General features: G+C 47.4%; 1 protein-coding gene across 3 annotated transcripts in view; it reads left to right on the top strand.

The window, feature by feature from the left end:
- FES (FES proto-oncogene, tyrosine kinase) overlaps positions 1 to 12,121 on the top strand; it is a 182,190-nt gene that overhangs the window by 19,307 nt on the left and 150,762 nt on the right. Inside the window, exon 1 of one of the 3 annotated variants that reach the window (XM_075345889.1) lies at positions 972 to 1,055. The exons of the other annotated variants lie outside the window; for them this stretch is intronic. The gene's annotated coding sequence lies outside the window, so the exon portion shown is untranslated. Of the gene's footprint in view, positions 1 to 971; positions 1,056 to 12,121 lie in introns of those variants that run through there. 3 annotated transcript variants of the gene reach the window in all.

Consider the following 12,121-nt stretch of genomic DNA (forward strand, 5'->3'; position numbering starts at 1 on the left):
CATAAAAAACTGATGGACAGTGAATAATGATGGAAAAGCATTAGAAACAAATATGGGTTGGTAAAACTATAATATAAGGGTGATAAAGATCTATTTCCTGAATTTCCTTTGTTATCCCATTTTCATCTGCTAACTAAACACAGCACATTATAATAATGTGAGGATAGAGGCCAGTGGTTCTGAATAATAGGAGAAATTACTGAGCTAATATGGCACAAAGCTACAAAGTGTTTATTTTCTAAATGTTCTTGAGGTTCTTAATTATTTCCAGATTTCAGACGTCAGCAAAGATAGGAATATACCACCTAAGACAATGTAACAGTGATAGATCTGTAAGCTTCCAGCATTATTATTTCATGTGTAACTTATAGATCAAGATTTAGGGTGACATTTTGGGGTTATTTCTTTCCTATGAAGATATTGTTTCAGGAACTCTATAAATTGTCTCATTACAGTACGTTTAAACAATAATTGTCCAGTTCTTTATTGAGACCGAAGTTGTCTTATCTCATCAGGATGAGTCACTGTGAGAGGAAACAGCCTTACATTGATGGATAATGGTCCTTTACAGCCAAACTCATCATGTGCTAAAAACACATCAATCTGAAGATCTGCCAAGAAGGTGGAATTCCCCAATCCGTACTCTTTGTTTCTGACTTAGTATTGCCTTTCTGGTGTACCATAATAGCATACAGCTATATGTATACTCTTCTCTTTTCTTATACACCCAGTGACTACACCTAAAGCTGAAAGTCAAGGGTTCCGTCTCTGCTTTCAGATTTAAGTAGGTGAGATGCTAAGTTTAGCTCATCAGAAACCTTCCCAAGCTGGTTACACTGCATTCCTTGAGTGCCAGTTGGCTTTAGCTACCCAGTGATCATGCCATTGTGTTCTCCCTCTGTCCTCCGTTGCCGGCTTGATCTTATCGTGTTAGTAGTATGGAGCAGTGCTTCTCAAACTATGATGTGCATCTGTTGATGAGCTGTGCTGGGAAAGTGGTCTTGACATACAGAAGCAGGCATTTCTATGGATGTACCATTATACCATACCAAGAGGTATGTAGTTTCAATTGTAACAGTCCTCCTGTTACACATCTATTTCGGTGCCGGACCCTGCTCCCTCTTCCTATGGCTTATTTTCTTTGGTGTGGTCCACGTCAGGTTTCAGATATTGCCCGAAAAAGTCTAGTAATGTCATCATCCAAAGCTTTTTAAAGAGGACTAACCACCAGGATTTTTATATATAAACTAAAGCCAGTGCTATACTGGCGCAATCATGCTGATTCTAAACATACCTTTAGTTGTGAGATTAGATGTATATTTTCTGAAATATAGGCAAGTATATTTTGTGGAATGAACTGTTATCTGATGAGAGGTGCAGCGGAATATCTAAAAGGTGGGTCGGGTTTTGCTAGTTATTTCTGACCCTGTCTGCCTCCCTGTCCTTCCTCCCCCGTCTATGTTTTTACAAAGGGAAGAAGGAGGGTGGAAGGATAGTGCCAGGATAGCACTGGCTTTAGTTTATATATCAAAATCCTGGTGGTTGGCGCGCTTTAAGGCCGGGCCACACGGGGGACTACTGCGATTCTCACATGACACTCGGCTCACGCTGGCAGCACAGCCGGAGCCGTGTGTCATACGAGTGTCACTGCGACTGAGGTCCAATCATGCAATCGGACCTCAGCTGCGGGGGGTGGGCCGGCTCTGAGGAGGTGCGGGCTGGCTATGTGGAGGGGCAGGCAGGCGCTGCGGAGGGGAGGGAAGGATTTGTCTGCTGCAATTGTATTCTCGGTCCGATTAGGGCTGAGAAAATAATCGCTCATGGGTGCTGGGATATAGGCTAATATTGGTCCGATTGGAATGCGATAAAACATCGCATTCCACTCGCTCCGATTTTAATGCCGTGTGGCTGGCTTAGGCCAACTCTCTCACCCCTGTGTGTCTAAGTATTGAGTAAACTGATATTCACTTACTCTGTTCTTTAGGGAGGTAGTGTCATCATCAGTTCTCTCAGCTGGCTACCTTCTTTGCAAACTTCTATTGGTTTTACAACCTGAAACTACTTTTTGCCTTAGGCTTTCTGATTTCTTATTAGAATCTCTCTTCTAGACATGTTAGCAGTAGCATTTTGTTCAAACACAGCTGCAATTCCTGGACTTACTGTACATCTTCAGTTTCTGTGTTTGTCTACACTCCTGGTTCTGTGTCTTCTGGTGTTACCTGCTTCACTTGTCCGTCTGCCATCCTGTTGTCCTGGTCCTTGCTGTTACTATTGTCATCTGGCATGGTGGCTCAGTGGTTAGCTTTGTTGTTTTGCAGCACTGCAAGCAGTTTGTATGTTCTCCCCCTGTTTGTGTGGGTCTCTTCCATGTACTCTGGTTTCCTTCCACATTTCAAAGACATTCTGATGTGGACAGTGATGATAAGTAGAGTTGAGCGAGTACCTAACTATTCGTACTTGCTATACTCATATCAAGTACTGTCTAATACTCATGTATTCATTCTGAATATCGTGTGTAATGCAAGTCAATGGGGAAAAACTAGCAATGTTACGAGTAACCCAAATTCCGAACTATTCGCTACTCGTACCAATAGTACGGCATTCGGGTTACTCGTTACTTTGCAAGTTTTTCCTCATTGACTTGCATTGCACACACTATTTGGAATGAATACTAGAGATGAGCGAACCGGTCCCGAATGTTCGACGAACCGAACTCGAACCGCATAGGAAACAATGGCAGGCATTCACAAACACAGAAAAACACCTAGAAAACACCCTCAAAAGGTGTCCAAAAGGTGACAAACAACTCACAACACAACACAAACACATGGGAAAGTGACAAGGACATATACTCATGCGAAAATAAAAGAGCTGGACAAGGAAAAAGAGGAGGACACACAGATATAGGCATGGCACGCCCTTCTAAAATCATGTAAAACACCGCAAGGTGACTCCAAGCGGAGTCTCCCTTTTTTCCAAAAATTGGGCCCCACACACACCCACCCATTCAGTGGCAGCAGTTGTGCCCCAGTTGTACACTTCACAGCTAGATTTGCATCAAGCACATTCAAAAATACGCCATAATTAACCGTCCCCAGCATGACACCTGGGTAGGTAGATAAAGTCTTTGCTGAACCATGACTTGTTCATCTTGGCTCCTTTTAAAAACAATGTAAGCAAGGGTTACTCCAAGCGGAGTCTCCCTTTTTTCAAAAAATTGGGCCACACAGACACCCTATCAGTGGCAGCACTTGTGCCCTAGTTGCAAACAGGATGTTTTGATTTGCATCAAGCACATTCCAAATCCACAAGCATTTACTCTCCCCAGGATGACACAGGGGTAGTAAATTCCTTGTGGATCCATGACTTGTTCATTTTGATGAACGTCAGTCTGTCCACATTGTCACTGGACAGACGCGTGCGCTTATCTGTCAGCACACACCCAGCAGCACTGAAGACATGTTCAGAGACAACGCTGGCAGCTGGACACGACAAAATCTCCAAGGCGTAAGTTGAGAGCTCTGGCCATTTTTCAAGATTTGAAGCCCAAAATGAGCAAGGCTCCATTTGCAAAGTCATGGCATCGATGTTCATTTGGAGATACTCCTGTATCATCCTCTCCAGCCGTTGACTATGTGTCAGACTTGTTGTCTCTGGTGTCCTTGCAAAGGACGGTCTAAAAGATTCCATAAAATTGCTGTTACCAGCACCAGATATGGTGCTACTGGGACGGGTAGACTGTTGAAGATGACGAGACCGTCCCATGTTTGTCAAGTTACAACTGGGAGATTCACTCCCTGCACCTGCACGGTTGTTTGGTGGAAAAGCCGAGCTAAGATCGAGTAACAGCTTCTGCTGATACTCCTGCATACGTGCGTCCCTTTCTATGGCTGGAATTATGTCACAAAATTTGGACTTGTACCGGGGATCTAATAGTGTGGCAAGCCAGTAGTCATTATCACTTCTAATTTTGACAATACGAGGGTCATGTTGGAGGTAGTGCAGCAAGAAGGCGCTCATGTGTCTTGCGCGGCCATGCGGACCAAGTCCACGCTGTGTTTGTGGCATAGAGGTGCTAACCGTTCTTTCTTCCTCTGACATCTCCCCCCAACCTCTTTCAACTGAAATTTGACTAAGGTCTCCCTCATCCGCTGAGTCTTCCATGTCCATGGACAGTTCGTCCTCCATTTCTTCATGTTCTCCTGCACCTTCCTCAACATCTCGCCTGCTACCATGCGCCCTTGTTGATCCCTGTCCCCCATGGTCCCATGCCTGCCGCCTTGGTGATGATGAACGTCTGGACCTTGGTGATGTTGTTGTGTCTTGCGCATATGAATCCTCCTGTAGTTCCTCCCCTTCCTGTTGTCCCACCCCCTGACTCTGAATAGTGTTTAGCGTGTGCTCCAGCATGTAAATGACTGGAATTGTCATGCTGATAATGGCATTGTCAGCGCTAAACATATTCGTTGCCATGTCGAAACTGTGCAGAAGGGTGCATAGGTCCTTGATCTGAGACCACTCCATCAGGGTGATCTGCCCAACCTCTGCATCTCGTTGGCCCAGGCTATACGTCATGACGTATTGCACCAGGGCTCGACGGTGCTGCCACAGTCGCTGTAACATGTGGAGAGTCGAATTCCAGCGTGTCGGCACATCGCATTTCAGGCGATGAACCGGCAGGCCGAAAGACTTCTGGAGCGATGCAAGTCGCTCAGCTGCGGCGGTTGAACGGCGGAAGTGAGCAGACAGTTTTCGTGCCCTGGTCAGAAGGCCATCTAGGCCGGGATAGTGTGTTAAGAATTGCTGGACAACAAGGTTCAACACGTGAGCCATACAAGGCACGTGTGTCACCTTGCCCAGGCGAAGGGCCGCACCCAGGTTTGCAGCATTGTCGCACACGGCCTTACCAGGCTGCAGGTTGAGTGGAGACAACCATTATTAAACTCGGACCGCAGAGCTGACCACAACTCCTCAGCTGTGTGACTCTTATTCCCAAGACATGTCAAGCTAAAGACCGCCTGATGCCGTTGCGCTCTGCTGCCAGCATAGTAATGAGGGGTGCGTGATTCCTTCTGCACAGTGAGAACGCTGGTGGCCTGACCAGGCAGGCTTGGGGCGGAGGTGGAGGACCCAGATGAGGTGGAGGAGGCAGAAGCAGTGGCGGAACTTGGACAGACAGAGGATTGACACACAAGTCGTGGGGACGGCAAGACTTGTGCAGCAGACCCTTCACCATCTATCACCATAGTTACCCAGTGCCCAGTCAGCGACATGTAACGTCCCTGTCCATGCTTACTGGTCCAAGTATCGGTGGTGAAATGCACCCGTTGACACACAGAGTTTTTCAAGGAAGCGGTGATGTTGTGTGCGACATGCTGGTGTAGCGCGGGCACACCTTTCTTAGAGAAGTAGTAGCGACTGGGCATCTGGTACTGGGGCACAGCGACAGACATAAGGTCTCTAAAATCCTGTGTGTCCACCAGGCGGAAAGGCAGCATTTCGGTAGCCAAGAGCTTACAGAGGGATAAAGTCAACCTCTTAGTTTTGTCATGGGTCGCAGGAAATGGCCTTTTATTTGTCCACATCTGAGGGACAGAGATCTGGCTACTGTGTGTAGACGGTGTTGAGTAGGGTGTCCCTGGAAAAATGCAGCTTTGTGAGGAAAGTGCAGGCGGAGACATGTTGTCGCCTTCATCCAACGTTAGTGCTATCGATGTCTGAGAGAGCTGTACACATGCACTTGTTTCCCCTTCCAAACCAACTGACGACCTAACAAGCAAACTGCCTGTTGCGGTTACAGTGGTGGAAGTTGTGCGTGGAAAACCAGGTGTGACAGCTGTCCCCACAGTCTTAGAAGATGAAGAGCGCGCGGATGCACTGGAAGGGGCAGGCGGTGGATGGTTCGCTCCGCTAGGCCGCATTGCAGCACGGTGAGCTTCCCACCGGGACATATGATATTTATTCATGTGACGATTCATGGAAGAAGTTGTCAAACTGCTGAGGTTTTGACCTCTACTAAGAGAACCATGACAAATTTTACAGATCACATAATTTGGGTGATCTTTTGCTATGTCAAAAAAGGACCAGGCTAGGCAAGGCTTAGAGGCCATGCGACCTGTTGATCCACCCCGAATAATGCTCAGAGGCAGAGTGGTGGCTGAGGATGCAGTTGTAGACGTGCTACCAGTACTCCGACTCTGTCCAGGAAGGCGCAAGGTAACTTCGTCATCAGTTGCATCCTCCTCCACCACCTCTGTTGACCTCCTCGAGTGCCTGACTGTGGGTTGACAGTAGGTGGGATCTAGAACTTCCTCATCAATTGTTGTGTTTGCACTCCCCTCACTTTCAGACCGAGCCTCTTCTTGCCCTGACCGAATATTTAAGTTGTCATCCCAATCTGGTATCTGCGTCTCATCGTCATCAGTATGTTCCTCATTGTCTATAACAACAGGTGTTACAGTTTGTGACAAAGGGTCAACATTATGCTCAGAAACTTGGTCCTCACGGCCTGAATCAGAGTCACAAAGGTTCTGGGCATCACTGCAGACCATTTCCTGTTCTGTACTCACTGTAGCTTGGGAGCAGACCTCTGATTCCCAGGCTATAGTGTGAATGAACAGCTCTGCAGACTCAGCCATCTCAGTTCCACCATACTGTGCAGGGTGGATGGAGACTTCAGAGCTGGGAGAAAGCAAGTTTGATTGGGATGACAACTCAGAGGACTGGTGTTTTTTGGATGCGGTAGTTGAGGTGGCGGAGAGGGCACTTGTTGGACCACTTGAGATCCATTCGAGCATTTTCCTTTTTTGGCCATCATCTACCTTTGTTCCAGTTGTCCGTGTCCGTAAAAAAGGGAGCACATCGGATTGTCCACGGTAAGTAGTAGACATCTTACTTTTGCTGGTAGATGGTCTATCTTCAGCAGATGTTAATGGAGCTTTGCCACCTTCCCCACGGACAAACCCTTTTTTTCCTTTTCCAACACGCCTCTTCCCCTTTCCACCAGCATCTGTCATTTTGCCACTCATTTTGATTGCGACAAGATTGTGCACTTAAAATGTGGTAGTAAAAATTGAGAGGTGGCGTAGATTGCAGCGGTGGTCTATCTTTATTAACAGCAGAATAAACAACAATAATTATCACTGAAAATGCAACTACGGCCCTTAAACTGGCAGCAGTGTTTGCTAGTATAATGGCTTAGTAACAATGAGTTGTAGTGTGCAATGCAGGCAGACGTGCTGCAAATATCTTTGCACTAGTGGGACTATACAGAAGTCCAATAGCCACGTTTAGGATGACACTAGGTTCACTCAGTGTTTGCTAGTATAATGGCTTAGCTACAATGAGTTTGAGTGTGCAATGCAGGCAGACGTGCTGCAAATATCTTTGCACTAGTGGGACTATACAAAAGTCCAATAGCCATGTGACGCCCTGGGCAAGCCAGGGGTCACAGGTCACTACACCACACGCACCCCACATTCCCTGCAGGCACACCGAAGTCAAACTGAAAATCCTTGTTGCCTTCCTCCAGGAGCTGGTGTCCACACCAGGGGGTGGGCCAGGCGGTTGGCTCCACCCACCGAGGAGTTCACAGCTCTGGAGGCGGGAAAACCAGGCAGTCCAGCTAGGGCAGTGAAAGTGAAAGGAAGTGAAGTGAAGTGGTAGAGGAGCTAAAGTGAGAGCAACAGAGAAAAGTGACAGCAAGAAGCCTGAAGTTGGTCCGGGTGTGTGCCCCGGACTGAGACAGCAAGGTTGGCAGACGGCGGTGACTGTCTGCAGGCGAGACTGATTGGAGGTTGCCGAAAGGACCGTGGACGGGTGGTGACCCGGCGGTACCGGAGCGGTATACGAAGATTAGTCAGCACCAGGGCAGGGGCCTTTCGGATCCCGGCAAGGCTAGGAGTCGCCATAATTTGCCAAATCCGTCAGTGAAGGGGACGACTGTCTCTCAACAACTAAGTCCCGATTGAAGGCAACAGTCCGACCGTAGAGGGGAGACACTGCCACCGCCAAGGCACCAGTTTCCCAGGGCCAGCGCCTGCGGGCAAGAGTGGAGCTCCTCCGGCTCATATCCAAGTCGGGGAGCGGGTTACCGGTGGGAACCCATCGCAACCAAACAACAACACATAGGTGCAGGAAAAAGACCGTCACCGTCACCTGCAGGGGATACCAACAGTGCAACCGTCTAAGGGACCCGTCCAACCAGCCGTTTGTTTACCGAGAACTGTGTCGTGTTTACTGGCTGAGTGAGTACCTCCGTGCCGTGCGGCACAGCGCTGCCCCTGCGCCCCTGCACCTCCACAGCCCCCCTACCCGCCTGCCCACCATCCAACCCCATCACTGGGCCCCGGGATCACCAACCCCTACCCACGGAGGGGCAACACAACAACTGGCTGCTCCACACCATCACTCCCGGGATCCCCAGCCAGAGCAGCGGTGGTGTACATTCAATCACCACAACCGTGGGTGGCGTCACGGACAATAAACAATCCCCACACCCAAATCCCCTTTTCACTCACGGGTGAGGAGCGCCGCTAGAGTCCCCGGGATCCGGCCCATCACTCGAGCCACCGAGCAGCGGCAGGCCGCAGCAGCCGCGGCAGCCGGACCCGAGCAGTGAGAGAGCGCGGCGTCCCCTCCTCCGCCCGCGACAGCCACGTTTAGGATGACACTAGGTTCACTCAGTGTTTGCTAGTATAATGGCTTAGCTACAATGAGTTGGAGTGTGCAATGCAGGCAGACGTGCTGCAAATATCTGTGCACTACTGGGGCAATACAGCAGTCCAACAGCCACGTTAAGGATGCCACTAGGTTCACTCAGTGTTTGCTAGTATAATGGCTTAGCTACAATGAGTTTGAGTGTGCAATGCAGGCAGACGTGCTGCAAATATCTTTGCACTAGTGGGACTATACAAAAATCCAATAGCCACGTTTAGGATGCCACTAGGTTCACTCAGTGTTTGCTAGTATAATGGCTTAGCTACAATGAGTTTGAGTGTGCAATGCAGGCAGACGTGCTGCAAATATCTTTGCACTAGTGGGACTATACAGAAGTCCAATAGCCACGTTTAGGATGACACTAGGTACACTCAGTGTTTGCTAGTATAATGGCTTAGCTACAATGAGTTGGAGTGTGCAATGCAGGCAGACGTGCTGCAAATATCTGTGCACTACTGGGGCAATACAGCAGTCCAACAGCCACGTTAAGGATGCCACTAGGTTCACTCAGTGTTTGCTAGTATAATGGCTTAGCTACAATGAGTTTGAGTGTGCAATGCAGGCAGAGGTGCTGCAAATATCTTTGCACTAGTGGGACTATACAGAAGTCCAATAGCCACGTTTAGGATGACACTAGGTACACTCAGTGTTTGCTAGTATAATGGCTTAGCTACAATGAGTTTGAGTGTGCAATGCAGGCAGACGTGCTGCAAATATCTGTGCACTACTGGGGCAATACATAAGTCCAATAGCCACGTTTAGGATGCCACTAAGTTCACTCAGTGTTTGCTAGTATAATGGCTTAGTAACAATGAGTTTGAGTGTGCAAAGGGCAGGAGGGTACAGTGCCAGGATTGTGGGTCTCCGGGTAGAGGAAAGGAAGCCTGCCTTTCTATCCCTCCTAATGGGGAAATGCAGCGAGGAAATCCCTGACCTTAGCTACACAGACGCTGTCATCTTGTGTAGCTGTTAAACTCTGTTTTCAGGACCTGTCACCTATGGCTCTGACCCTGCCGGTATGAGCCCTTAAAAGGACTGATAGAAAGTGCTATCCCTATGCTGTACAGCGCTGTGTATGGAGTGCAATACAGCTGTATCGGCGATAGGAGCTGCGCCAGTGATGTCTGACACCAAGGACGCAGAAGGCAGATTATGGCGTGCTGGAGGAAAATGTCCGGTTTTATAATGCAGGGACATGTGACATGGACATCCTATCACACATGCCGTTGCTTCTCTGGCTAAAAGTACACTTAGCTGTGTGTGTGTCTGGGATTGGCTGACATGCTGGCCCGCCCCACTACACGCGCACGCTTAGGGAAGGAAGACAAGGGAAAAAAAAAAAAAATGGCGATCGCCATTATACAAACAGCAGTGATCTGAATGCGCTGTTCCCGCACACTATACACTGAAATGTCATAATAGTGTGAGTCACAGAGTGACTTACACTATTACAGCGGAAAGCCAGCTAGGAATTAGCTGGGTTTTTTTGCTGCTAGACCCGTTCTCGAACGTATCTAGAACTATCGAGCTTTTGCAAAAAGCTCGAGTTCTAGTTCGATCTAGAACAGCCCCCAAAATCACTCGAGCCGCGAACTGGAGAACCTCGGACCGCGAACCGCGCTCAACTCTAATGAATACACGAGTATTAGACAGTACTTGTTATGGGTATAGAGTACGAATAGTTAGGTGGTCGCTCAACTGTAATGATAATGTCTAAAGTGCTATGGAATTAATCGTGCTATATAACCAAGTAAAATAAATAAGTAAATACAGTTCTGCCCACTGTGCCATCTCATTTGGTATGTGTGTACACCCTGACATATAGTTTAGTGAATTTCCCTCACCAGTTTAGACCTAATGCCTTCACTTCACCAGGATAATACTAATTGATCAAAATGTAACAATGAGTTACTTACCCCTGCACCAGCTACAAACATACAGAAATGATAGTCTCCATTGATCAAGACTTTTGGTGAAGAAGATGATGATATTGGTTGCTGTATGAACATAATGATTGAAAAGTTTCACTTCTAGAGGATGTATTTCTATAGAATGTAATTCTCAGGGATATTTAAATTTCCTCTATTTCTCAAAAACATTTTCTATTGTTGCCGAGCAGACATTGCAGACGCGTAGCTAGAGGTTCAGCTCAGGGAAGGATGAAACATCTGAGTGAGCCCCTAACCAGATAACCTTGTGTACAACTATCATGGCGCACCTTAGTGTGGGTATAGGGGAACCTCAGCAGATGACCGTGCTGTGACTGAAAATACTGTAAATATCTACACAAAGATCAACACTGATATTACTGCCATAGGATGACGCTATAGTGGTAGGTACCAGTCCTGCAGAACATATAAGAAATTACAGCACAGTTATAGATGGTGACAAACAGTTGATGTTCTTTCTTATGGATTTGGTAAATATTCCCACCTTTTCCATCTGGCTCACACCATCATAACATCTTCTTCCAACCAGGACTCGTCTGCAGAGATTACAACAGACACATTTGAGTTCTCAAATTTCCAGCACCGTAACCATTCATTCCCAAGCTACAGAACCTCCAACCTCCCCAAACCCTCCTCAAAACGTTGATACCCCAATACTGAGCCATTGCTGCCTTATGTGTCCCTATTACTGCACCTACTGTATGGTACAAAACATGGCTCCTCTTACTGCCCCATATAATACTGACACCACTGTAGTAAAATGCCCCCTTTGTGCCCTCTAGATGGTGAACTTCCACCCTAGAAAATATTAATGTCCTGTGCAAATGCCCTAGAAAGCAGTGCCCACATTTTACTCCTATATTAATGACCCTGTGTGCCTATCTGATGGTCACAATACTCTGAGTGCCCCTATAACAATAATGTTTCTTAAATGCCTACTTAACATTTAATTGTGTCCAGACTCCCCAAATGTACAGCTCCCCTATACACAGTATGATGCTCTTACACCTCATCTGTACACAGCATAATGAGCCCAGAGCTCCCAAATACACAGTATGATGCCCTTACACCACCCCTATGCACAATATAATTAGCCCACAACTCCCCTAAAACACTGAAAAAAAGCGTCCGCTTTTTATGATGGCCACTACAATATCCCATATACTGTATAATTGCCCCCACACTTTAAAGACCCCCACAGATGTCCCTACAATATATGAGGGGCCCACTCACACTGTAAAAGGGCCCATCACACTGTCGGATGGCCCCCAAATTAGCTCTCATACTGTATGATACCCCCAACATTAGCCCCCAAACTCTATAATGGCCACACAGTTCCCAAACTGTATAATGGCAATACTTTATGAGGGACCCCAACAGTAGTCTCTACAATATATGAGTGCCCCCACACTGTTTCAGGTCCTCCCACACTGTGTGAGGGTTCCCCATTGTTG

This window comes from Anomaloglossus baeobatrachus, chromosome 4 (genome assembly GCF_048569485.1).
Source record: "Anomaloglossus baeobatrachus isolate aAnoBae1 chromosome 4, aAnoBae1.hap1, whole genome shotgun sequence".
NCBI lineage: Eukaryota > Metazoa > Chordata > Amphibia > Anura > Aromobatidae > Anomaloglossus > Anomaloglossus baeobatrachus.